This window comes from Pseudoliparis swirei, chromosome 8 (assembly GCF_029220125.1).
Source record: "Pseudoliparis swirei isolate HS2019 ecotype Mariana Trench chromosome 8, NWPU_hadal_v1, whole genome shotgun sequence".
NCBI classification, from domain to species: domain Eukaryota; kingdom Metazoa; phylum Chordata; class Actinopteri; order Perciformes; family Liparidae; genus Pseudoliparis; species Pseudoliparis swirei.
The window spans coordinates 2,793,389-2,820,244 of NC_079395.1; the positions used below are offsets into that span (position 1 = coordinate 2,793,389).

The 26,856-nt window shown below is 45.2% G+C and overlaps 2 pseudogenes; one reads left to right on the forward strand and one right to left on the reverse strand.

The window, feature by feature from the left end:
- The window catches only part of LOC130198236 (E3 ubiquitin/ISG15 ligase TRIM25-like), a 99,481-nt pseudogene extending 87,352 nt beyond the window's left edge, over positions 1 to 12,129 (reverse strand).
- A 13,180-nt stretch (positions 12,130 to 25,309) lies between these two features.
- Positions 25,310 to 26,856, forward strand: part of LOC130198372 (E3 ubiquitin/ISG15 ligase TRIM25-like) — a 4,457-nt pseudogene continuing 2,910 nt past the window's right edge.

Sequence of the window (26,856 nt, forward strand, 5' to 3'; positions counted from 1 at the left end):
TCCCCGGCCCCACACCGTGGTCCAGAGTGGAGGCACGAGAAGAACAATGGTAAAGAGAGGTTGAGGTACGGACGGGTGAAACAAAAATACAGCAACCCACAGAGAACAGGTGCCCCAACGGAGGCCAGAAAGAGACCATGCTTCGCTTGACAACAAGAGAGAAACACGACATGGGGAACTGAAAATTTAATTATTAGAACTTTTAAACTAAGGGGGTGAATGATGTTACTTTCCATGGCTCCCGTAGAATAGATTAAAGGATTCCCAATTTAATCCCAATTTAAAGGGAAAAACTTAGATTATTTTTAAAAAAATAGAAGGTTGTTATAGGAAACTGGAAGGGAGGCTTGGAAACATTAAAGGGTACCTTACAAAAAATTGTGGGCACAAAAGAAAGGTTTTCAAAGGGTTACATGACTGCGGTTTTTCAATTTATTTTTAAAGTCCCAACTGAATGCATTGACGGGACGAATATGTCGGTTGTGGCAGACGTTATAGCCGCCAGCCGCGGAGGGTTTCAGAACCAAATAAAAAACGTTGGAAACAAAGCTGAGGTTGAAAAGACATAAAGTTGTCGATTAGAAACGGAACTTTTTTTGAACCTTTAAAGCAACTTCCCCATTTATAATTGTACACATGAACATTTTTAGAATTGACAAGGAGGGCCCAGTTTATTTTGACCTGAAAGTGGGCCCTTTGGGATGATTGACAGAAAACAGACATAGACATTTGGAAAACGAACTTTTCCGAGAATAGGTAAACCTCAGCTTCACACAAAGGTGACGATACTCATGGATAAGCCAGGCTGGAGAGCTTTCATTAGAATGTTGACATGTTCGTAGTGTTTTTTTTGCCCGTCCGTGTTTTGGCGCAAAGGTTCACTCCGCGCAAACGGGGGAAGGCTTAACGCAACCGTAGAGAAAGCCCGCGAATGGGGCGATAAAATACAGGGGGGGCCAAATGTAGGATTAAATATACGGTGAGGCAGGTCCCTGTTTAAACCCCCCTGAATAATTTGTAATTTTGACCAGTTTATCCCAAAAACTGAGAAGTGGCGGAGGCTAATTCAAACGACTCACGAATTTGCTTTGAGTGGATAAAAACAGCAAAAGGCAGGTGAAGGCAACTAATTTTAAAAAGAAATGTCATCCTCGGGTTTTCGTGACTTGTTGAAAATCGGGGGTAAAATATTTTTTTGATGCCCAAGGGTTTAATTTATTGTTTTTCTGGTACCCTTTAATTAATTAATTACCTAAACTTGGAAAATGGGCCTTGATTTGGGGCCAATAAATAAATTGGTAACTTGTTCTTTACTAATTAGGCCAACTTATTACGACATTCCTTACCCAAGCACAATGATGACGCTGTGAGTTCAGACAAGACATGGTTCTCCTGCATTGATTTGACAGACGCATGCATTTTTTATTTTATTTCTCTCTTTTCTTCTAGAAGTTGACTGTTTATTAAGACTATTATTATTATTGAAAAGGACGGATTTAGGAATTCCATCCTATTTCAAAAGAGGGATAGAAGCACACAACAATCTATGTTGACGCCAGCCAGAAAAGGGTGGCAGAAGAGGGCCAGACAAGTACAGACTAATAGATCAGATATCAGTAGGTTTAGAATCAGTGACCCCAGAGAACCATAAAAATAATTTTTTGACATCATAATATGCTTGATAAATGAAAAGATGTAATCATATTTGGTGTCTCTTCCATAGTTGTGGTGATAGTGAAGATGGGGTCTCAACGTCGACAGATTCAAGAAGAGCCGCCACTCCTGTACACATAACTTGCCATAGTGTTTGATCACATCCCATATAGTGCACATACGCACATGCAACATGCACACACCAAGGTATAGAGTTACAAGACGATCAGGTCCGACAACGGAACACATTTTAACAACAAACTGCTGGGGAAAGTTAAGATATGCACTGCATAACCTACAAGTTTGGGTCCATATATCACCTTCAGTCTCAAGTGATTGGTCGAGAGAGCCAATCAAATTATTAAGAGGATAATGTGCGAGAAAGCGCTTCCACTGGTAAATTGATGACCATGAGAGAGCATTTACTAGGGGGAAGACGTCACCAAGTGAGTTGGTAACAGGAAGAAGTGTATGTCAGAGCCACAGAGCCACCAGAGATGGGAGGTCATATGCCACCTCTGGATGTCTGTAAAATTGAAAATGTCAGAATACATAAAGCTTTCTAATTTCTCCTCATCAAAGCTCTCTCAAACCAGGTTGTTCGAGCCCAGACGATTTTGGGATCAGGAGGCAGCAGAGCAACCGGTGCCAAAGTAAAGTGGTGACTGGGCCAGGGGTCAGGGTTCAAGAGAAAGTGGACTGAGCAGGTGGACTGGGTGGGTGGACTGGTCTGTACGAAGTGAAGGAGGTTACTTTCACATTCTCTCGGTCCAGGTCAGGAGGTGCAGGTACAGAGCACCTTGCACCTGGACTTGACACCTGAATCATTTTACACATTGTGCCCCAGCCACCTGTCCAATAAGGACATTGACAGAAACACAATCAGATCTAAAAATGTTGATGCCACAGAGGTCGTTCCGTAGGTGTTTCAGGGATCCTGATAGCCCAGCTAGAAGGTCCCCCCGCAAACCACGATAGGAACAGTTGTGAATGAGCCAAAATGTTCTAATAGTCATGGGACTGACTCTTGCCATTATCATAGGATTAGTGACGTGAGGTTTAGAGAAGAACCTGCCAAAATACACCTAATCCATTAGCTTTCTGGACTGAAATCTCTTTTAGTCCTGGGGGACTGACAATAGATAAACCAAAACCGTCCGATTAATAGTTCATTTTGATAACATCTACATCTGCGGAGGTCTTGTGTTTTAAATTAATACAGATAGAAAGACATTATAATAGAAAAGATTAGGGAGAATATTGTTTTTAATGTATGTTGCATGAGTGACTGTATGTTAATATTATAGATTGAAGCCAGTTGAATTACGTGAAGTGACTTAGAATAACAAAGACAGGAAAAGAAAAGTAGGAAAGACAGGAAAAGAAAAGTTGGACATGAAAGAAAGGAGACAAGAAGGAGACAGGAGAGACAGAGAGAGACAAATGAGAGAAGAACTAGACAGAAAAGAGAGAGAGATCGCAAGAAAAGAAGACTCTTATTGTGAAAATACTTGGTTAAGCGACTTGACCGGAAGTGACATTTGACCCCTCCATTGTTCTAGCAGAACTTTGAACTAATCACTAGGTGTTAAAGGCTGGACTCACCTTTGAGTGAGGATTGGCTGATTTTGAGTCTAAGACTCTGGGGATTAGAGCTAGCGGGGTCTCATCAACAGATATCTCGACGCCGGAAGGAGGGCAGAGGAGCCGGGAGCCAATGAAGAGCACGCTCTACCACCCACGATGCTGCCCATGGGAGTCATGTCGAATCCAGGGCCCATGCGACACCAGTGGAAGAAGAACAACAAGCCTGACCAGGACGATCCAGACGAAATCAAGTTCGAGACCACCGGATAAAGACCCCATCGACAGCCGGAGGAGACCAGACCCAGACCGGGTTGAAGCAGAGGACCAGAGGACCAGAGGACCAGAGGACCAGAGGGACCAGAAGGACCAGAAGGACCAGAGGACCAGAGGACCAGAGGACCAGAGGACCAGAGGACCAGAAGGACCAGAGGACCAGAGGACCAGAAGGACGATACAGAGGAGACCAGACCCAGACCGGGTTGAAGCAGACGAGTTGCAGAGGAGACCAGACCCACAGGTCGCAGACGAGTACCAGGATGAAGCAGACGACGCTGACCCAGCCAGGGTTGAAGCAGATGATTTGCAGCAGAGACCGGATCGTCAACGGGCTAACAGGGTGCCAACCTGCTACTCACCAGCCGCTAGGATGCAAGAACCAGGCCTGCCTGACCACTCTCAATTTCACCTCTTTCCTTTTACACCTGCACATTACAGATTTAACGCACACAGACCTACTGACTTCCCTAGGATGGAAGATCTAAGAGGGTGGGTCGGGGTACCACATGACAGAAACCACGCCCCTATTCCCATCCCACACAGAGAGAGACTCTCTCCCCGAGAAATAGGTATTTTACAGGTCTTATGGGACCTTAATCTAGGCAACGAGAGATCATATTTCAGGAGACTCATTCACGTCAAGTGTCAGAGCTCAGACAGGACGAGGAGACCAGAACACATAGCCACTTAGGGAGGCCAGGCCATGACAAGATCTGGCATAAAGAGGGAAATAAATATTCCCGGAGTAAGGGTTCACATCCAGCGGATGTGAAAAGAGGGATTTGTAAAGAATATATATTCTAGCTTAGCATAGCCTAGTATTGTTTGCATAAATGTTATGTGGAAAGTGGAAAATCACTGTGGAAGGTTTGAAACATCAGCAGGGCATTCCGGCGCCTGAACTGATCAAAGGAGATAACAGTGACACACGAAAGAACTTTATGCACCAACACTCACCCTAGATTTGAATAGAACAAAGCAACACTCATGCTCACATGAACAGGAGAGCCATAGAGACAACTACTGAGCGCAGATAAGATAAGGAAAGGTCCAGCTTTGACAATTAATATCCGGATTCAACCACAGCCCTCTCACACACACACACACACACACTGGCCCTTTGTAAATATCCTGGGAACGACCTTCTCGCCACAGCGCATCCCACCTAGGAAGAGATAAGACTATCTTAGAAAACTCCCCAGCTCAGTCAAGGAAGCTACATGTGAATTCCATCTTTCTTCCTTTCTCACACTTTTTCACAACATGTGCTCTCATTGGCGGGCAACAAGAACCAATGAATGAGCGACAACGGCGGAAGCGGAGGAACAAGAGCCAATGAGAAAACCCCACCCCCTTTTCTCCTGACCAATCAGAACGGTTCCTTTTGGCTATTTAAAATGGCCGCACACTCTGAACCGGCGTCTTCTCTCCAGCGCTGGGGCCATTGGTCAGAGCTCTGGAGGGGGGTCCATGCATGATGTCTACTTGTATCCTGATTTCTGAATAAAACGCTAATAAATGTAAAGTAGAAGTCTACCGCTGTTTTTCCCAGTGAGTACCGTCCGGGTGGTGTGATCCTGTCCAACTCCAACAACATCACCTCACTTTATTCATTTTAACATATTTATGTGCTGCTCAGACGTTGATGATTGCTCCATATTTCACTACAACTCTTCCTCAAATCCAGTTTGCCTGCTGAGGTTTGTCCCAGTGATTTGTTTGTCCTCCTGAATCAGTTTGCTGCCTGTCATTAAAGCAGCCGAGCAGGTAGAAGCAGTCAGTCGGGAGCCTCTCCCTCACAGAGTCTAAAGTTCCCCCGGCTTGCCCTCTGCATGCCTTCATGTTGTTATAAATCTCTCTGCTGCAGACGCCATCTCTACATGTAACTCTCTGGGTCGAAGTCGACGCTCTGATGCAAAGCAGCTGTCTCAAGTGGAACACGACAACAGGATCTGACATGAAATGCCGAGGCAGCGAGCAACCAGTAGTGATGATGAATACCGTCTCCTGTTATTCTCCACGAGCACGAGGGCTCAGAGGCGTAAGCTTGTGACTCTCTTCACGACATGCAACATGTATTTTAAAGCTAGACTACAAGTATAATTCATATGTGGAGGTCTCATTACTCCATGAATATTCCATGATCACATATTGTTGCCACAGACCAAGAAACCAGTTTGTAGAACAGGAAGTCGGCAACCAGCCAGACTCAGTTGGGTAAGTGTGGGCGTGTCCACGTTGGTTGTTGCTCGTTCACAACGCCTCGGCGATGACGTCATCACTCGTGTCCTCGTGTGGTTCCACAGCGTCTCCTCTCAATGACTGCGGCTCATTGCGGCTCACTCCTTTGTTTGTCTCAGCAGATGTTTTGATGTAAATATTACAGATGTTTGGTCACACGGTAGAAGTCATCACGTTATTCTATAAGTTCACTAAAGTTATTCAACAGATGATTGTGAAGGAATAGGTCTGTGAGGTGAGAAAAAGACGATCTGTGTGAATATCAATCTGAGACCGGCCCACCGTGAGGCTACACTGCCCTCTAGCGGCCATCGGTGGTAAGACCCCTCTATTAAAACCCAAAGGTTCAGAATAACAGTTGGATAGATAATGTTAGTAATAACCTTATGTTTACACTTTCTTTTTTTTGTATTGTGTTATTATATATATATATATATATAACAGGCCAGTGATTATTATTTCTCCTTCTTTTAAAGATAGAGAATCAGGGTGCTTCATAATTAATATAATACATATTTGAACTTATTAATATATAATATATATTGTATAATGATATATTGTATTATTATTAAATAATGTTTTATCTGATCTTATTTGGCATTTTTTTGGACTGCTTTATTTTTGAGAAAATATCCAAAATACAAAATGTTTATTTTCATAACTATTTGCAAATAACCTAAATGTAATTCCAATATGAGTTTAAAAAAATCGTCATCACGTGGGAGGGTCTCCAGCTGCCTGTCAAGAAAACACAGGAAGTCACTCACTTCCTGTGAGTTCATTCTGTAGGCAATTTGTAGTTTACAGACCTCGTTGGGATCTCCCATCATGCACTGGGCCAGGCAGTCCGTGGAGAAGCAACAGCAAGCGCCTCGCTCTCGTGAGATTATCGGTGCCCAACGTGATCATGACGTCAGGGCCAGTCGGACCACATCTAACCGCGCATGCGTGGTTCGGAGACGGACTCTGCGGACCTTCTCCTCCCACGAGCCTCCGGTGTCGGTCTCCGTGTCTCCGGGAGAAATGCTGAGACTGTTGGTGAAGCAGCAAGTCCACGCGGCTTCTGGAGACACGTTGGGGCTGATTGACAGATTAATCTCAGACTATGAGGAGGACGTTTCTCGTTTGAGAGAACATGAGCGACACAGATCAGGTCGGTGCTTCTTCTTCCTGGTCCCGGTCTTCATGCTCGTTTTACGGCTTTACGTCACATTTAGTCCGTTTCCAGCTCGTTGGTTGTAGTGTTGTATCTTTCTTCTTGGTTCCGTCGGCGCCGTTTGAATGAGGACTTGTAGAAAAAGAAGTTGCGAGAGACCCAGCACTCCAAGAATACAAAGTTTATTCTTTAGAGTACAAAGTAAAACAGGCTTAGTTCGAACGGTTGGAATCCACGGGTCCGTGTATAAGGAATTCAACGGAGCTATGTGTGTTTACAGCTTATATAGATAAGAGAAAGGGGGAGGTCTTATGTTCGATTCTATAGGTTCCCTATAGAATCCCTATAGCCCCCCTTCCTCCAAAGATGATCTCTGGCGCGTTGTACAAATATGGATATATAGGGCAGTCCCCTGCTGTGGACAGTGGCGCCAACGTGAGACAAAGGAACTCTTCCCTCCAAATTCTCGTGGGGCCTTCTTCTCTCAGATCTATAAACTAGCTGTATCTTTAAGAGTAAGATGCAAAATACACGACAGTAGTCAGCGAGACTTTTGGTGAACATGGTTCGTCTCCAGCTCTCCTCCGACCAGCTTCACCAGGGAGGAACTTTACACACCCGACGGTCCTCTAGTCCAGGGATTCCCAAAGTGCCTCTAGGGGGTGCGCGAGAGGAAAAATGTAATGGTGGTCTAATGGTGTAATAATTAATATTAAACATTCTCAGGGCTCTCAAGTGTTTCGTCTTAACTCACGCACTCCGCGCCACATCGTATTTTTACGCTGAAAAAACTCTCGGCTATTTAATGTTTGAATGCAGGGTGTGCTTAATACGTGTCGATCCGCCACAGAGCTCCCGGACCGCAGCGCATCGGGACGGAGAAAGAAAAGTCACCCCGTCAACAACTGGAAATTTCCGTGCATTGCGTTTTTTAAGGTGTGGGGGATTGGGGATGCGTGAACCCGGTCGGGATGTAGAAGGGGGTGCGTGGCCTAAAAAGTTTGGGAACCCCTGCTCTAGTCAAACCTCCAGGACCTCACGGAGATGTGTTAGTCTGTTAATAACCGTGTGTGTGTTACGAGGATCTAATTGTTTGCAATTGTGTGTATGTTAATATAAAGTGGTCAACGTTCTATAAAGCGGTCAGAGTGTCGTAAAGCGGTCAGAGTGTCGTACTGATCTCTCAGCCTCAGTCTTTGATGTGACTTCAGCTCCAGAAGCTGTGGTGAAAGGGTTAAACTGCATTGAGTGCAGCTGGTCCTTTAGTCTGAGTTGTTTCTGATGATCATCTTTTGAATCAACATTACAACTTAAAACACCATCAAGTCACTTCTAGGTCACACTGAGTTGTGGTGTTTCATAATCTATTGGGATCAGATTATAATCTGCATATAAACCAAAACAACATTTTCCTAACTCATCATGAACTCTCCTTGACCCCGTGACGTGTTCCCCAGAGGTCAAGGAGAAGTGGTTAGGAAGCGACGTTAGGAGGTCACTATCTGCCTGTTGGACTGTGACCTTCTGTGTCCGTCTCCAGGAGAAATGCTGAGACTGTTGGTGAAGCAGAGACTCCAGGCGGCTTCTGAACACACTCTGGGGCTGATTGACAGATTCACAGCAGATTATGAGGAGGAAGTTTCTCGTTTGAGGGAAAATGAGCGACGACACAAACTCCTGGAGGCCGTGTTCAACCCTCGAGTTCAGCTGCACAGATCAGGTTTGTGCTTTTCCATTATTATCCCGTCTTCGTGCTCGTGTTCCGGGTTTACGTCGACACGGCGAGGAGATGTGTCGAGTAAATAATAATAAATGAGAGGGGGAGGAGGGCCCTCCTGTGAGGAAGGAGCACACGAGCAGATCCGAGGTCAGGACCACGTCACGGGATGTGGGTGCTGGAAGAGCCGGACTTGTTCTGGGAGAGCAGAGTGGTTTTGGGTTCTGACCTGTGCTGCATCACATGAGCTTCTGTTTGACACGTGATCAGAGAATAAATCCTCCCGCTGGAAAGGAGAGAACGAGAGAAGGTCGTTGGCTGAATTATGACTTCAGACATCCAGTTGTGGAAATACGTTACAGTGTGGTGCATTGGTTTATAGTAATGTGCATTGTTTTATAGTAATGTTCATTGTTTTATATTAATGTTCATTGTTTTATAGTAATGTACATTGTTTTATAGTAATGTGCATTGTTTTATAGTAATGTACATTGTTTTATTGTAATGTACATTGTTTTATAGTAATGTACATTGTTTTATAGTAATGTACATTGTTTTATAGTAATGTTCATTGTTTTATAGTAATGTTCATTGTTTTAGAGTAATGTACATTGTTTTATAGTAATGTTCATTGTTCTATAGTAATGTTCATTGTTTTATAGTAATGTTCATTGTTTTATAGTAATGTTCATTGTTTTATATTAATGTTCATTGTTTTATAGTAATGTACATTGTTTTATAGTAATGTGCATTGTTTTATAGTAATGTACATTGTTTTATAGTAATGTACATTGTTTTATAGTAATGTACATTGTTTTATAGTAATGTTCATTGTTTATAGTAATGTTCATTGTTTTAGAGTAATGTTCATTGTTTTATATTAATGTTCATTGTTTTTATAGCAGCCTCTCTCTCCTCTGTCCTTATCCTTCACTCTGCTAGAGCAGCCTCTCTCTCCTCTGTCCTTATCCTTCACTCAGCTAGAGCAGCCTCTCTCTCCTCTGTCCTTATCCTTCACTCTGCTAGAGTAGCCTCTCTCTCCTCTGTCCTTATCCTTCACTCTGCTAGAGCAGCCTCTCTCTCCTCTGTCCTTATCCTTCTAGACCTTTCTGCAGCATTTGACACCGTGAACCACCAGATCCTTATCTCTTCCTTTCAGGTCCTGGTATCTCAGGTTCTGCACTCTCCCTCTTCTCTTCCTACCTCAACGACCACACTTACCGGGTACCTCGGAGAGGATCTGTGTCTGATCCTTGTCCTCTCACTACTGGGGTTCCTCAAGGCTCCGTCCTGGGTCCCCTCCTCTTCTCTGTACACTCATTCTCTGGGCTCTGTCATTGGCTTCTCCTACCATAGCCATGCTGATGACACCCAACTGATCCTCTCGTTCCCCCAATCTGAAACACAGGTAGCAGAATCTCTGCCTGTCTGACCGACATCTCTCAGTGGATGTCTGCTCACCACCTGAAAATCAACCCTGACAAGACCGAGCTACTATTCCTTCCAGGGAAAGAGTCCCCCACCCACGACCTGACTACCACCTCCACCAGCTCTGTGTTGGCCCCGCCCCCGACTGCCAGGAACCTCGGGGTGACACTCGACAGTCAACCTGACGGCCAACATCACTGCGACAACGCGTTCCTGTAGGTCCATGCTGCACAACATCAGGAGAACACGGCCTCTTCTTACTCAGAAGGCGGCACAGGTTCTGGTCCAGGTTCTGGTCCAGGCTCTGGTCCAGGCTCTGGTCCAAGTGAGCACTACACATCACACATGAAGAAACACATATTTTTATAAAAAGATCGCAACGACCTGGTTTCGATCTCCTTCAAGCAAAATTTGGCGACTCTAAAGCCGAGCAGTCTTTGCACTACGCCACTAGATATTAACTGCAAGCCAAGTAATTTTGATATTCATCCATTACGTCACAACTCGTATGCGTCATGGGAACAGTTTGGTCGAGGCGACCTGAAACAACTGGTTACCTTGGGCGGATATTCAAATACTTCCAAACATGTTTTGTGATGCTTTTATAAATAATATTCAGACATCATTTTTTTGGAAATGTGAAGGGAATGCATTTGTTAGCTTGAACTGAAGACATTCTTGCACAATAAGTGGATCCATCGAAGCTTCTTGTCTTTTTTCCCTTCCGTTTGTTTGTCTGACACAGTTTCCTTTTATACAGATGTTGCTAATTATGTCCTTGCTTGATTGGAATTGTGATTGCAAGATGTGACAGCTGTGCAGCATTTTCTAAACTCTTGTATTATGTCAATACAGTTTATCAATATTATTTTTGTATCATGCGATCTTTTTATAAAAATATGTGTTTCTTCATGTGTGATGTGTAGTGCTCACTTGTACAATCGTAAATAGATGTGACATGTGGCTTCAAGAGCTCCAGCAATATGTTCAACATTGTTTTGTGGATAGAACATTACTAGTATTCCATTCTTCCTGTTGTTCAGTGTTCGCAATGTTTCTAATCTCTGTTCACAGTACCATCGTCATTATATACTCGTCACGAAAGTCAATTAGTTGTTGTCGGTATTGTGTGGCTGTTGCGTTGCGAACAAGCATCGCTAAACATGTTTCAAAGTGTAAATATCCGAACAAGGTAACCAGTTGTTTTAGATCCCCTCCGCCAAACTGTTCCCATGAAACAAAAGATGTGACGTAATGGTTGAATATATCAATTACTTGAGTTGAAACTAATATCTGGTGGCGCAGCGCACAGACTGCGCGGCTTAGAGTGCAGTCTCATTTTTCGTGACAGAGATCGAAACCAGGTCGGGCAATCTTTTTTTAAATTTTTAAATTGTTTTTTTATTTCTTCATACGTGGCTGTGATGCGCTGCTCACTTATACAATCGTAATCGCCGAAATGGATATGAACGGAGGCTTGCAGATCTCCAGCAATATGTTTGTGAATGTGTGACGAATCTGGTGAGCGAGACAGAGCCCCGCTGCAGATGTTAAGAGAACACAACACACGCACGCGGAGGGAAACCAGTAGGTTTGAAAACCAGTAGGGGTGTAACACCGGGACCAGGAAGAAGAAGCACCGACCTGATCTGTGTCGCTCATGTTCTCTAAAACGAGAAACGTCCTCCTCATAATCTGAGATTAATCTGTCAATCAGCCCCAACGTGTCTCCAGAAGCCGCGTGGACTTGCTGCTTCACCAACAGTCTCAGCATTTCTCCCGGAGACACGGAGACCGACACCGGAGGCTCGTGGGAGAGGAGAAGGTCCGCAGAGTCCGTCTCCGAACCACGCATGCGCGGTTAGATGTGGTCCGACTGGCCCTGACGTCATGATCACGTTGGGCACCGATAATCTCACGAGAGCGAGGCGCTTGCAGTTGCTTCTCCACGGACTGCCGGCCCAGTGCATGATGGGAGATCCCAACGAGGTCTGTAAACTACAAGTTGCCTACAGAATGAACTAACAGGAAGTGAGTGACTTCCTGTGTTTTCTTGACAGGCAGCTGGAGACCCTCCCACGTGATGACGCTGTTTTAAAACTCATATGGGAATTACATTTAGGTTATTTGCAAATAGTTATTAAAATAAACATTTTGCATTTTGGATATTTTCTCAAAAATAAAGCAGCCCAAAAAAATGCCAAATAAGATCAGATAATACATTATATAATATATCATTATACAATATATATTAATAAGTTCAAATATGTATTATATTAATTATGAAGCGCCCTGATTCTCTATCTTTAAAAGAAAGAGAAATCATAATCACTGGCCTGTTATATATATATATATATTAGGGCTGTGAAACGATTACAATTTTTAATCGGGTTAATCACAGGTTTTTGTGGATTAATCATGATTAATCACATATTACTGATATTCTCGGTATATTTTGTGAGAACATAGAGATTTATGACAAAAGACGGATATATACATTTATACATTCTTCTATACAATGGTGCTGCAACTCAGCAGTTATTTAGCAGTTTTATTCCATATGGAACATTAATACATCTTCATCCTAAACAGAATGTTTAACCCTCCTGTGACCTTTCGGGTCAATTTGACCCCATTCAATGTCTAATGTCGGTGTTCTTTGGGGTCAATTTGACCCCAGGCTGTTTTTCACTGTGTCAAACATATAAGAAATATCAACTTTTTTATTTATTTAAAGGGCTATTTAGGTTGTCAACAAACAAACATAAAGTACCTCACACTTAAACTTGGGAAGCAATATTAATTCTAATAATTTTCTGGAGGTTTTAATTGCTGGGGTCAAATTGAGGTAAATATGTTAGTAAATGTAAAGGTAACAGGAGGGTTAAACAGAACATGTTTCTCTTGTTTGTCAACCATTAACTCCACCATGATACAATCTAAAGGCCTCTAGTCTTCCTCTAGCAGCTGCTGAGGCAAACTGACTGTGTGGGTTTTCTTCATGAACTGGGCCGTGATGAAAGAGACGGCGGGGACACCGCTGCAAAGCTGAAACCTCACCGGCCCGGACAGGTGGACAGGTTGACAAGTGACTTTTGTTTTGCTCGGTCCCGATGCGCGCGCACGGAGCTCTGCGGCGCGCGAGACGGAGATCGATAAGTGTTAACGCAACGCAAAGAGACAGAAATGACATGCTGCTGTGGAGATACGAGCAACAACAGATGTTTAGTTTCATAAAAGAACAAACATGTGCTATAGAGAACATGTCAGGGGGCGGGCCAATCTCTTTAATGTCATGCGATCTACCGACACTACGCCGCGATCGACTGGCAGGTCGCGATCGACGTGTTGAGACCCTGATCTACAGGAAGTAAAAGTCGTCACAAGGTTTCCGGAGGTGAACCTGCGGAAGGATCATTACCGATGAACAGACCGTCTGCATGATGAGGCGGACAGAGTTCAGATTGAAGTGGTGGATTGGAAGCTCATTTTGCAAGTGACTTTTTTTTCGTCCCGACGACCAACAACAGACGGATTGGAAGCTCATTCTGCGCATGCGTTAAATGCGTAAAAAAAAAAAAAAACTAGTTAAACCTGTAATTTAATTAACTGAGTTAACGCGTTATTTTTCACAGCACTAATATATATATATATATTATAACACAATACAAACAGAAATGGTGTGTAAACATAAGGTTATTACTAGGGCTGTCAATCGATTAAAAAAAATTAACTAATTAATCGCACATTTTGAAATTGCGATTAATTAATCGCGATTAATCGCGATTAATCGCAATTAAAAGTTCAAAGTTCAAAGTTCATTCTTTTTAAAGACCAAACTTCACACAGAGCTGTGTTTCAAAGAGGCTCCTACCTATAAAGTGCCAGCGAGGTATTTAATATTGTGGATGATAAATTGTTTCTTCAGTGAAACATCAGATTAGTAAAAAATATATATATATTGAGACCCCATTGGTCCTGTCATCTTTAACATTAAACAGCAGCAGAACCAGTGGCCTTGGTAACTGACTGACATTCACATATGTCCTGTTCACACTCTGGAGGCTGGGCTCATTTTATACATTTGACCAAAAAAATTAAATTCACCTTTTAAAGGCGTTTGCATATGACACATACCCACGTGTGTTATACATCAAACATTCCAGAACAATCTCAGCTCTATTCAATGAGGCTCAGTTGTCCTCGCGTCGTGTTCTCTGCTCTCTGACTGACAGGTTGCTATAGAGCCTCACCTGTGAGGTGGGAGGTCCTTTGTGATTTACTGAGTTCATTGGTTGTTTTTTTCCCAAAATGTTGACAGACAAATGGATTGACCAATCACGTTGAAGGTTTCGTGTGACGAGTTCTTTCCGCGCCGCGTCACGACACGTCGCCCCTCCGTTCCTCTGTGTATCAGAGGGGGAGACGGGAGGAAGGAGCGGAGGAGGAAACCCGACCGATTCATACACGAGTTTAAACTGATTTCTGCTCCTTAGTTTCGCGGAAAAATAATTGTTTTAAAAACGGAAACAGTGTTAAACCGTACTGCCGCGGTTTGACACTCGGTTTGAGTGTAAAAACTTCAACGAACACCGGAAGTAAACAAAGTTGCGTTAATTGCGTTAAAATATTTTAGTGCGTTAACGCGGCCAAATTAATCGCATAGATTAACGCGTTAACGCTGACAGCCCTAGTTATTACTAACATTATCTATCCAACTGTTATTCTGAACCTTAGGGTTTTAATAGAGGGGTCTTACCACCGATGGCCGCTAGAGGGCAGTGTAGCCTCACGGTGGGCCGGTCTCAGATTGATATTCACACAGATCGTCTTTTTCTCACCTCACAGACCTATTCCTTCACAATCATCTGTTGAATAACTTTAGTGAATTTATAGAATAACGTGATGACTTCTACCGTGTGACCAAACATCTGTAATATTTACATCAAAACATCTGCTGAGACAAACAAAGGAGTGAGCCGCAATGAGCCGTAGTCATTGAGGCGACGCTGTGAAACCACCCGAGGACACAGTGATGACGTCATCGCCGAGGCGTTGTGAACGACCACAACCAACGTGGACACGCCCACTTACTAACTGAGTCTGGCTGGTTGCCGACTTCCTGTTCTACAAACTGGTTTCTGGGTCTGTGGCAACAATATTAATGTGAGATCATGGAATTATTCATGGAGTAATTGAACAACTTCTGACCTCCACATATGAATTATACTTGTAGTCTAGCTTTAAAATACATGTTGCGTGTCGACGTGAAGAGGAGTCACAAGCTTACGCCTCTGAGCCCTCGTGCTCGTGGAGAATAACAGGAGACGGTATTCATCATCACGACTGGTTGCTCGCTGCCTCGGCATCTCATGTCAGATCCTGTTGTCGTGTTCCACTTGAGACAGCTGCTTTGCATCAGAGCGTCGACTTCGACCCAGAGAGTTATCTATGACAACCCAGGGTTCAGATCAGGAACCGGGAGCAGAGTTGTAGTTTAACACCCTTCTCTGCTCTTCCATTCGAGCAGTTACCCACCCTTGACTTTAGAGTAGAGACTGTGTCTGTCCCACGGCCACTTCAATTAAATAAATCAAAAGTAAGCAGAAGAGGAGTCGTACACAATAACCTTATACAAGTTAACACAATTATTTCAGCAGTGCAACAAAATAGGTCTATTAAATGTGGTCTCCTAAATATTCGATCTCTGTCATCTAAAGCTGTGTTACTGAATGATTTAATATCAGATAATCACATTGATTTATGTTGCCTAACTGAAACCTGGCTGAGCCATGAAGAATATGTCTGCCTGAATGAATCGACTCCAAGTCATATTAATACTCACATTCCTCGAGGCACCGTCGAGGAAGTGGAGTAACAGCCATCTTTGAATCGAGCCTATTAATTAATCCTCAACCAAAATTACACTACACCTCATTTGAAAGCCTTGTTCTTAGTCTTTCACATCCAACCTGGAAAACACTACAGCCAATTCAATTTGTGATTCTGTACCGGCCACCAGGTCCATATTCAGAGTTTATATCTGAATTCTCAGAATTTATATCAAGTTTGGTTCTTAAAACCGATAAAGTTATTATTGTTGGAGATTTTAATATCCATGTGGATGTTGATAATGATTGCCTTAGTGCTGCATTCATCTCCTTATTGGACTCGATTGGCTTCTGTCAGAGGTACAGAAACCCACTCACAGCTTTTGGCCACAACTTGATCTTGTTCTTACTTATGGCGTTGACATTGAGCATTTGAACGCCTTCCCACAGAATCTCTTCTGTCAGACCACAACCTCATAACTTTGAATTTATACTACTGGAGTGTACTCCGTTAGTCAAAAGTTTCTACACTAGATGTCTAACTGATAGTGCTGTAGCTAAATTTAAGGAGGCGATTCCTTCTGTATTTGATTCGATACCACGTCTCAATATAACAGAGGACTCCTGGTCTAACTTTTAGTCCGTCCCAGATTGATCATCTTGTTGACAGTGCCATAGGCTCTCTGAGAATGACACTGGACTCGATAGCCCTCTGAAGAAGAAGACAGTGAGGAAGAGGAGGTTTGCTCCTGGTATAACCCTCAGACCGCAGAAACTGAAGCAAAGCGTCACGAGCTTGAACGCATATGGCGTTCAACTAATCTCCAAGAATCCCGCTTAGTTTGGCGAGATAGTCTTAAAACATATAAGAAGGCCCTCCGTAATGCCAGAGCAGCCTATTACTCATCAATAATAAAAAAATAAAAACACCCCAGGTTTCTCTTCAGCACTGTAGCCAGGCTGACAGAGAGTCACAGCTCTGTGGCCGAGCATTCCTATAAACCTTAGTGGTAATGACTTTATGAACTTTAATGAAAGATTTTAACTATTAGGGACAAGATTAATAATCTTTTGCCCATAACCAGTGCCAATCTGTCCTCAAGTGGAATGGCCTTGGGAAACCGCTGTATGCCCTGGTGTATATTTGAGGGGTTTTTCTCCTATCAACCGTGACCAATTATTTTCAACGGTTTCACTCTACTTGAACACGCCTACCTGTCTCTTGGACCCCATCCCGACGAGGCTGCTTAAAGACGTTTTGCCTTTAATTGCTCTCTATTAGATATTATCAATGTGTCTCTGCTAACAGGCCACGTGCCACACTCCTTCAAGGTGGCTGTTATTAAACCTCTCCTGAAGAAGCCCACTCTGGATCCAGAGGTATTGGCTAACTACAGACCGATCTCTAACCTCCTCTCTCTCCAAGATCCTTGAGAAAGTGGTCGCAAATCAGTTGCCACTTTCTACATCATAATAGTTTATTTGAGAAATTTCAATCAGGATTTAGAAAACACCACAGCACCGAGACGGCACTGGTGAAAATTACAAATGACCTCTTAATGGCAGCAGATAAAGGACTCCTCTGTCCTGGTCTTGTTAGACCTTAGTGCTGCATTCGACACCATTGACCATGACATCCTGTTACAGAGACTGGAGCAGTCGATTGGCATTTCAGGCAACGGCACTAATTTGGTTTAAATCCTATTTATCAGATCGATCTCAGTTTGTATTGGATTAGTTGGACGCCTCGATAACCACCAACGTTAATCACGGAGTTCCACAAGGTTCTGTGCTTGGACCAATTTTATTTACCTTATACATGCTTCCTTTGGGCAATATTATCAGGAAACACTCCATAAACTTTCATTGTTATGCAGATGACACTCAACTATATTTATCGATAAAACCAGAGGAGAGCAACCAACTCTGTAAAATTCAAGCATGTCTTAAAGACATAAAAACATGGATGACCTGCAACTTCTTGATGTTAAACTCAGACAAAACCGAAGTAATTTTAATCGCCTCTGAGCACCTCACAGATCAATTATCTGGTGATGTGGATTCTGTAGACATCATTGCCCTATCATCCAACACCACTGTAAAGAATCTTGGCGTTATCTTTGATCGGGACTTGTCCTTTAACTCCCACGTAAAGCAAATCTCAAGGACTGCATTCTTTCATCTACGTAATATTTTTAAAATCAGGCACATCTTGTCTCAAAAGATGCAGAAAAATTGGTTCAGCGTTCGTTACTTCGAGACTGGATTACTGCAACTCCTTATTAGCAGGCTGCTCTAATAAATCTCTTAGGTCCCTCCAGTTGATCCAGAATGCTGCAGCTCGTGTTCTCACTAAAACTAAGAAAAGAGATCACATCACTCCTGCACTAGCTGCTCTGCACTGGCTCCCAGTAAAATCAAGAATCACTTTTAAAATTCTTCTTAACCTACAAAGCCTTGATTGGTGATGCTCCATCATATCTTAAGGAGCTTGTCGTACCATATTGCCCCACTAGAGAGCTACGCTCACTAAATGCGGGACTACTTGTAGTTCCTAGAGTCTTAAAAAGTAGAATGGGAGCCAGAGCCTTTAGTTATCAAGCTCCTCTTTTATGGAACCAGCTTCCAATTTCAGTCCGGGAGGCAGACACAGTCCCCTCGTTTAAGAGTAGACTTAAGACCTTCCTCTTTGACAGAGCTTATAGTTAGGGCTGAATCAGGTTTGCCCTGGTCCAGCCCCTTGATATGCTGCTATAGGCTTATAGCCGGGACGTTTTAGGATGCACTGAGTACCTATCTCCTCTTTTTCTCTCCTTAAGGATGAATTTTCATCTCAATCACACGCTACTAACTCTGCTTTCTCCCGAAGTCCTTTTGACTTTACGCCTCATGGGGTCATCGGACCCTATGTGAGACATAGATCCCATCTGCCTGATGGATCGTCTGGGTCGTGGAATTCCTGCTCATGACTACGCCACTGTCCTGTTGAGACTCCGCACTCCTCCTCCCACCGCCATCTGCCTGATGGATCGTGGAGGTCTCCATCGTGGAATATGCCTACTATGAACTATTCATACACTCTGTCATATTCATTGAATGTATTTTAACTCTAAATCTGTCCTTCTGTACACATTACATCTATTGCATCTGTCCATCCTAGGAGAGGGATCCTCCTCTGTTGCTCTCCTCCAGGTTTCTTCCCTTTTTTTCCCCCTGAAGGGTTATTTGGGAGTTTTTCCTGGTCCGATGTGAGGTTTTGGGGCAGGGATGTCTATGTGTACAGATTGTAAAGCACTCAGAGACAAATTTGTAATTTGTGAAATTGGGCTATACAAATAAACTGAATTGAATTGAATTGAATTACATGTAGAGATGGCGTCTGCAGCAGAGAGATTTATAACAACATGAAGGCATGCAGAGGGCGAGCCGGGGGAACGTTAGACTCTGTGAGGGAGAGGCTCCTGACTGACTGCTTCTACCTGCTCAGCTGCTTTAATGACAGGCAGCAAACTGATTCAGGAGGACAAACAAATCACTGGGACAAACCTCAGCAGCCAAACTGGATTTGAGGAAGAGTTGTAGAGAAATATGGAGCAATCATCCACATCTGAGCAGCACATAAATATGTTAAAATGAAGAAAGTGAGGTGATGTAAAACATGGAGCAGGTTGTAACAGAGTCTTAAATGAGGAACAAAGTTCACATTCACAGCGCCGCTCCTCCTCCAGGAATGACGTACAGCTTGATAAGCCCCTCCCTCTTCCTCCTGCTCTCAAACACAGGCGGCTGCACTCTGTCCACACACTTCCTGGTTCCCTCCCACTAGAGCTGACACGCCCCGTTCACTGAACCGTCACATGTTGTTCACATCAGAAGTCAAAGCAGAGTCGCTTCTGAGGAAGTGAAACTCAGACAGTCGTTGCTCCTGAGAGGTGAAAAGGAGCAGAAAGGAGTTCAGCCTCGAATCTTCGGCCCGGTGTGTGTGTGTGTGTGTGTGTGTGTTCCTTCTTCTTCATGTTATTGAGGTGGTCCCTGAGGAGGAGAGGCGGCTGTTGGACCTTGAACGCATCTTCCCAGCTTCCAGTGAGTGAACGCAACGTAACGGGGAGAGAAACATGAATCCAACTTTGAACAACCAAAACATGAACAAGGGCGACACGGTGAGTCACGTGATCTGGTCGTGTGGCCGTGTGCGTCAGGGCACGTTCCTCTTTTCGTTCTTCTCTTCTTTCTTTCGGGGGTGAACATGTCCTGAACTCTGTCTTGTAAACGTGACGGACTTCTGTTGGACAGGATCGATAGTGGATTTGGACCGTGACGACGGGGGCGTGGCTGTGAGTGACGTGGGATGTTTATCTGTGTCCAGTGTTTCAGTTTTTCTCGATTGCTAAGACACATTTCTTGAAACTCAAAACAGTTTTACCTGTGCTCAAAATCAAACACTGCTCTCAAATCATGAACAAAGTGATCCATATAATATTCACTATCAAGCAGTCAGTAACAATACACCAATAAATAGAAAACACATTGTTCAAAACATATAGTTCTCAGGGAGAAGTAGATTTTTAATCTCAGAACAAATTTCATACGAAGGAAAACATGTTTGATGAGTCGCTACACACTGATAGATTTCCTCCTGTGCTTTGCTCTCTGCATTTCTTTTGTTCTTCCTCCTTGTACCCTATTGTTACAGGACTGCACTCTGCAGCTCACAGCGTGTCCTTTGTCTCTGTCAGACGGTCATTCTTGTTCTTTGTTGGGATGAAGCTGCAACCAGTCAACATGTATTGGTCAGTCCGTCCTGTCAGCGTAACCAATAGAAAGCAGGATGGTCAAGGCCCCACGGTGAGTTCATGGTCCATGATCCAGCCTCCAATGCACTGGTGGGCCTCCTGCAGTCGACACTCCTCCAGTGAAGGGAGTCAACATGTCACCAACGGGCTTCTTCTGGTCTCCGGGCGAACTCTTCCACACATCAAGCAACATGTCCTCTCCTGAGGCGCCGGGGGAAGAAGCCTCTTGTGTGTCTTTGAAGCAGCTGCAGAGAGCGGAGTCCAGAACATGTCGACCACGAGAGGGAGCATCCTGACCCCGCCCCTGAACGCCGTCACCATGGCGACGCACAACATCGGCTCACATCGGGCTGAGTCCAAGTCCTGCTGCCCTCGCTGCCTGTGGACCATCACCTGGTCTCTGGCTGCTGCTCCAGGGTCGCCACGGGTTACACTCTGTGTCCTCTCCTCGCCGCCTCCTCTTCTCCCTCGTCGCCCACCTTGCGACGCTTCCTCCTCCCTCCTCGTCGCCCACCTCGCCGCCTCCTCCTCCTCCTCCTCATCGCCCACCTCGCATACACACTTGCCCTCATCCTCTCACATTGTTTCTTCTATCCATTCTCAGACTTTCTCCTTCCCACCTTCAACCACCTGTTTGCTCTCCACTGGCTTATTTTGGTTGTGTCACATCATTGATGATGTTAAATCCATTTAGAGTGATTGTGTTGATCCATGACGTGTGTTCTCTCTTTGTATTTCATCGTTGCCCCTTGTGTTTACAGTATGGATGACGTGTGCATTAGAGGGCAGCATGTGTTTTGAGACTGAGGATGTGTTTAGAGTTTTGCTGAAAAGTCTAAGTGAGATCTGCAAATTGTGTTTTACCATGTGAAATAGTTTACGGGATTGACAACAGACTGCACAATTAGCTAAATCAGTTCAGGCAACTGAGAACTTTGTTCAACCAATGGGTTTTAGTGTTTTAGCAATTGAGAAAAACTGTAATGGGTTTTGACCTCTGGGTGACCTCGACCCACGTGACTGAAAGGGTCACGCACGGGTACATTTGTGTGGTTCTAAGACTACAGATGTGTAACCTGTGGCTCTATTTTAATGATTGTAACTCAGGTTTATGGACTAGTCACCAGGTTCAGCTACAGAGCTCAATTGTGGGGAAAAAACACCAAATTAAATAGTTCAGTTTTTAAGAGTTTTACTGGGATTCGACAAAAATCAATCAAGATCACACACATATTTATAATGAATAATCAAAGTCAAAGTCAAAGTCAGTTTTATTTGTCAATTTTCCATATGTGCAAACATACAGAAGATCGAAATTGCGTTTCTCTTCTGTCCAACATAAAGTGAATTGTGCAACATATAGACAACATAGAGAGTGCAAAAATAGTAAAAACTTGTGAACATATAGACAACATAAAGTGCATAGACAACATAAAGTGCAAAAATAGTAAGAAACATGTAAACATATAGACAACATAAATTGTGCTAGCAGCATTCAGACATGTGAGTCTGAAAGAGGAGGAGGATGGGAGGATGGGAGTTCAGCCTGACAGCCTGGTGGATGAAGCTGTTGGACAGCCTGGTGGTGTGAGCCCGAGGCTCGGTCCTCCTCCCAGAGGGCAGGAGGCTGAAGAGACCGTGAGGGGTGGTGGCAGGTCACTCACAATCGAGGTCGCGCGGGTGAGGCGGGTGTTGTATATGTCCTGCAGGGATGGGAGGGGGAGTGAGGCACCCATGATCCTTCCAGCTGCCTTCACTATGCGCCTGCAGGGCTTTCCTGCTGTGGTCTGTGCAGCTTCCGCCCACACAGTGATGCAGTTGGTCAGGATGCTCTCGATGGTGCCGCGGTAGAAGGTGCACATGATGGATGGGGGCTCCTGCTTTCTCAGTTTCCGAGGAAAGGAAGTAGGCGCCTCTGTGCTTTCTTTGCCAGCGATGTAGTGTTGGATGTCCACGAGAGGTCCTCACTGATCTTCACCCCCAGAAATTTGGTGCTGCTGACCTGCTCAATGTCCGCACCGTGCTGATGGTCAGTGGTGGGTGATGGGTGTGGCCTTTCCGGAAGTCAGCAACGATCTCTTTGGTCTTGCTGTTGTTGAGCAGGAGGTTGTTGGCTCCGCACGTGGTCAGAAGGTTGACCTCCCTCCTGTAGAGGTCTCGTCATCATGGTGATGAGACCTATCAATGTTGTAATAGTCTGCAAACTTGACCGTGTGATTGGTGCTGTAGCTGGTTTTGCAGTCGTGAGTCAGCAAGGTGAAGAGCAGGGACTGAGCACACACAGCCCTGAGGGGCCCCTGTGCTGGAGTGTGATGCTGCTCGAGGTGTTGTTGCCAACACGTACTGCCGGTGGCCTCTCACTCAGGAAGTCCAGCAGCCAGTTACACAGCGAGTGTTGAGCCCCAGCTGGTCAAGTTAGCAGATTAGTTGTTGTGGGATGATTGTGTTGAATGCTGAGCTAAAGTTCATGTAGACAGCATTCTTACATGGGAGTCTTTTGTCCAGGTGGGTGAGGGCTGGGTGGAGAGCAGAGCAGATTGCATCCTCCGTGGACCCGTTTGGCCCGGTATGCAAACTGGAAAAGGGTCCAGAGTGGGGGAGAATGGATTTGATATGCGACATGACTAGTCGTTCAAAGCACTTCATGATTATGGGGTCAGTGCCACTGGGCGATAGTCGTTGAAGCAGGGCGGAGTATTTCTTTGGCACAGGTATGATGGTGGTTACCTTGAAGCATGATGGAACAACAGCTTGTCTCTCAGAAGTATTAAAGACATCCGTGAAGGCGTCCTTAAGCTCTCTGCGCAGTCCTTCAGCACACACGACCAGGGATGTTGTCTGGACCTGTTGCCTTGTGGGTGTTGATGGACGAGAGAGTCCTCTTCACGCTGGCAGCAGACAGGCACAGAACCTGATCGTGGGGGAGGCGGAGTCTTTGTGGACGAGTGCTGTTCTGTGCTTCAAACCGGGCAAAGAAGCTGTTGAGGTTGTTTAGCAGAGAGATGTTGCTGTCGCAGTTCTGTTGGCGTGGGTTTATAGTCTGTGATGGTCTGAATGCCCGCCACAGGCTGCGTGTGTCTCTGCTGTCTTTAAAGTGCCGGGTTATCTTTTTGTGTAGGAATTTTGCTTTCCTGATGCCGTGGGACAGGTTGGCTCTCGCTGTTTTCAGGTCTGTTTCGTCCCCAGCTCTGAAGACCCTATTTCTGGTCCTCAGCAGCCGGCGATGGACTTAGCCCCACGGCTTCTGGTTAGCCCAGTGGTGATGGTCTTTACATGGGTCACATCATCAATGCACTTGCTAATGTAAGAAGTAACAGTGTCTGTGTGTACTCCCCAATGTCTGTGTGGTGGGTTGTATGTGGCTGCCTGTTTAAACATTCCCCAGTCTGTTGAGTCAAAGCAGTCTTGGAGAGCGCAGGAGGCTCCCCTCCACACACCCGTAGCTGAGAACCGGTCGAGGCTTTCACTCTGGGTCTGTATGCTGGCATTAGCATGACGGTGATGTGTGTCAGAGAGACCTATGTGGGAGGGGGAGGCCTTGGAGGCTAACGCCTTTTGTGGGTTGTGTAGACCAGATCCAAAATGTTGTCTCCTCTTGTAGAAATCAACATGCTGGTGTAGTTTGGAAGGACAGTCTTAAGGTTTGCATGGTTGAAATCTCCAGCAAAGATTGTGAAGCCGTCTGGGTGGGCAGTCTGTTGTTCGCTGATGGCCTGATACAGTTCACAAAGTGCCGCATTTCTATCACTGTTGTTGGTCGGGGGATGTAAACAGCGACTAGCAGAATGGCGTGAATTCCTCGGCAGATAAAAGGAAGGACACCTTACGATCATAAACTCCGGTGAGCAGTGTATACATACCACGGCAGCGTCCCGGCACCATCGCCCCGGATGTAAACACATACCCGCCCGCGAGTTTTCCCTCCATCAGCGAGGGCTCTGTCCGCTCGGTAGCATGTTGGCTGCCCAGTCTCACAGCAGAGTCGGGGATGTTGGTTAGCCATGTTTCCGTGAAGATAAGCACACAGCAGTTCCTCACGTCCTCGCTGTTCGCCTGCAGCAGTCTAATGTGGTCCATTTTATTGTCCAAGGATCGCATATTAGCCATGATAATGGATGGTATGGCTGGACGAGTTGGTCAGCCGCTAGCTTGCTCGGATACTCCGCGCGCCTACCCTCTTCTGCTTTCCTCTCACGCTTGCGGCGCCTTCTGGGGGGGAGAGTGGCAGTCGAGGTCGGTGTGGTGGTGTGGTCGTGGAGCCGGCGGCGAATCCGTGCTCCGGAAGTGTTTCCGCTTGTTCAGCGTCCAGAGTGCGTTGTGGTAGTTTGGTCCTGCCGATGGTTAACAGAACCTGGCGACTATATTTGGTTGTCCACGTATAGACGAGGCGAGACGAACAATTTTTGGACCTAATGAACTTGCACAAACATTTAGAAACAGAACAAACACCAAATGGTCAGGACAGACAGGGCGCTGCGTCTATCGTCGCGCCATCTTGAATAAACTTGAAGGTGGACAGTCATCCGTGTGGTTCACCCTGTGGGCAGCTCTCCATCTGATATCAAGTGGTGCTCCAAGTGATCATCTGCTTCATTAACGCACTCCCTGCTAGTCATGCCAACAAAAACATTTATTATCCTTTGGGATGTTTCAGATGCAAAACTTTGTTTTATTAATTTCTCGTTGCTCCTGAGAGGTGAAATGGAGCAGAAAGGAGTTCAGCTGGATCGGGAAACCTTCTCTTGTTCCATCTGTCTGGATCTCCTGAAGGATCCGGTGGCTATTCCCTGTGGATAAAGCTACTGCATGAACTGTATTAAAGCCCACTGGGAGGAAGAGGAGGGGAAGAAACTCCTCAGCTGCCCTCAGTGTAGGAAGACCTTCACACGGAGGCCTGTCCTGCTGAAGAACACCATGTTGGCAGCTCTAGTGGAGCAGCTGAAGAAGACTGGACTCCAAGCTGCTCCTGCTGATCACTGCTATGCTGGAGCTGAAGATGTGGCCTGTGATGTCTGCACTGGGAGGAGACTGAAGGCCTTCAAGTCCTGTCTGGTGTGTCTGGCTTCTTACTGTGAGAAACACCTCCAGCCTCATTATGATGTACCTGCCTATGAGAAACACAAGCTGGTGGAGCCCTCCAACAAGCTCCAGGAGAAAATCTGCTCTCGTCATAAAGAGGAGATGAAGATCTTCTGCCGTACTGATCCGCAGTGTATCTGTTACCTCTGCTTAATGGATGAACATAAAGGCCACGACACAGTCTCAGCTGCAGCAGAAAGGACCGAGAGGCAGAGAGAGCTGGAGGGGAGTCGACTCCAATATCCAGCAGAGAATCAGGACCGAGGAGAAAGACCTGAAGCTGCTCCATCAGGAGGTGGAGGCCTCAACCTCTGCTGATAAAACAGTGGAGGACAGTGAGAAGATCTTCACTGAGGCTGATCCGGCTCATGGAGAACAGAAGCTCTGACGTGAAGCAGCAGGTCAGATCCCGGCAGAGAACTGAAGTGAGTCGAGTTCAGGAGAAGCTGGAGCAGGAGATCACTGAGCTGAAGAGGAACGAGGCTGAGCTGAAGCTGCTGTCACACACAGAGGATCTCAAGCAGTTTTCTGCCACTACCCCTCACTGTCACCTGGCTGAGTCTACACACTGGGTCCGGCATCGATATCCGTCCTCTGAGACACTTTGAGGACGTGGCGGCTGTGTCAGAAGTCAGAGATAAACTACAGGACGTTCTGGGGGACAAGTGGACAAACGTCTCACTGGCAGTGACTGAAGTGGACGTTTTACTGTCTCCTTCACAAGCAGAGCCCGAGACCAGAGCTGGATTCTTAAGGTATTCATGTGACATCACTCTGGATCCAAACACAGCACACACACAGCTGTTATTATCTGATGGGAACAGAAAAGCAACATTAATGAGTAAAGATCAGTCTTATTCTAGTCACTCAGACAGGTTCACTGAATGGTGTCAGGTCCTGAGTAGAGAGAGTCTGACTGGACGTTGTTACTGGGAGGTGGAGCGGAGAGGAGGAGAAGTTCATGTAGCCGTCTCATACAAGAATATGATCAGAACAGGGAGCTGGGATGAATGTGTGTTTGGATACAATAATAAATCTTGGGCGTTACGTTGTCGCAATAACAGTTTTACATTTTTTCACAACGATGTCCAAACT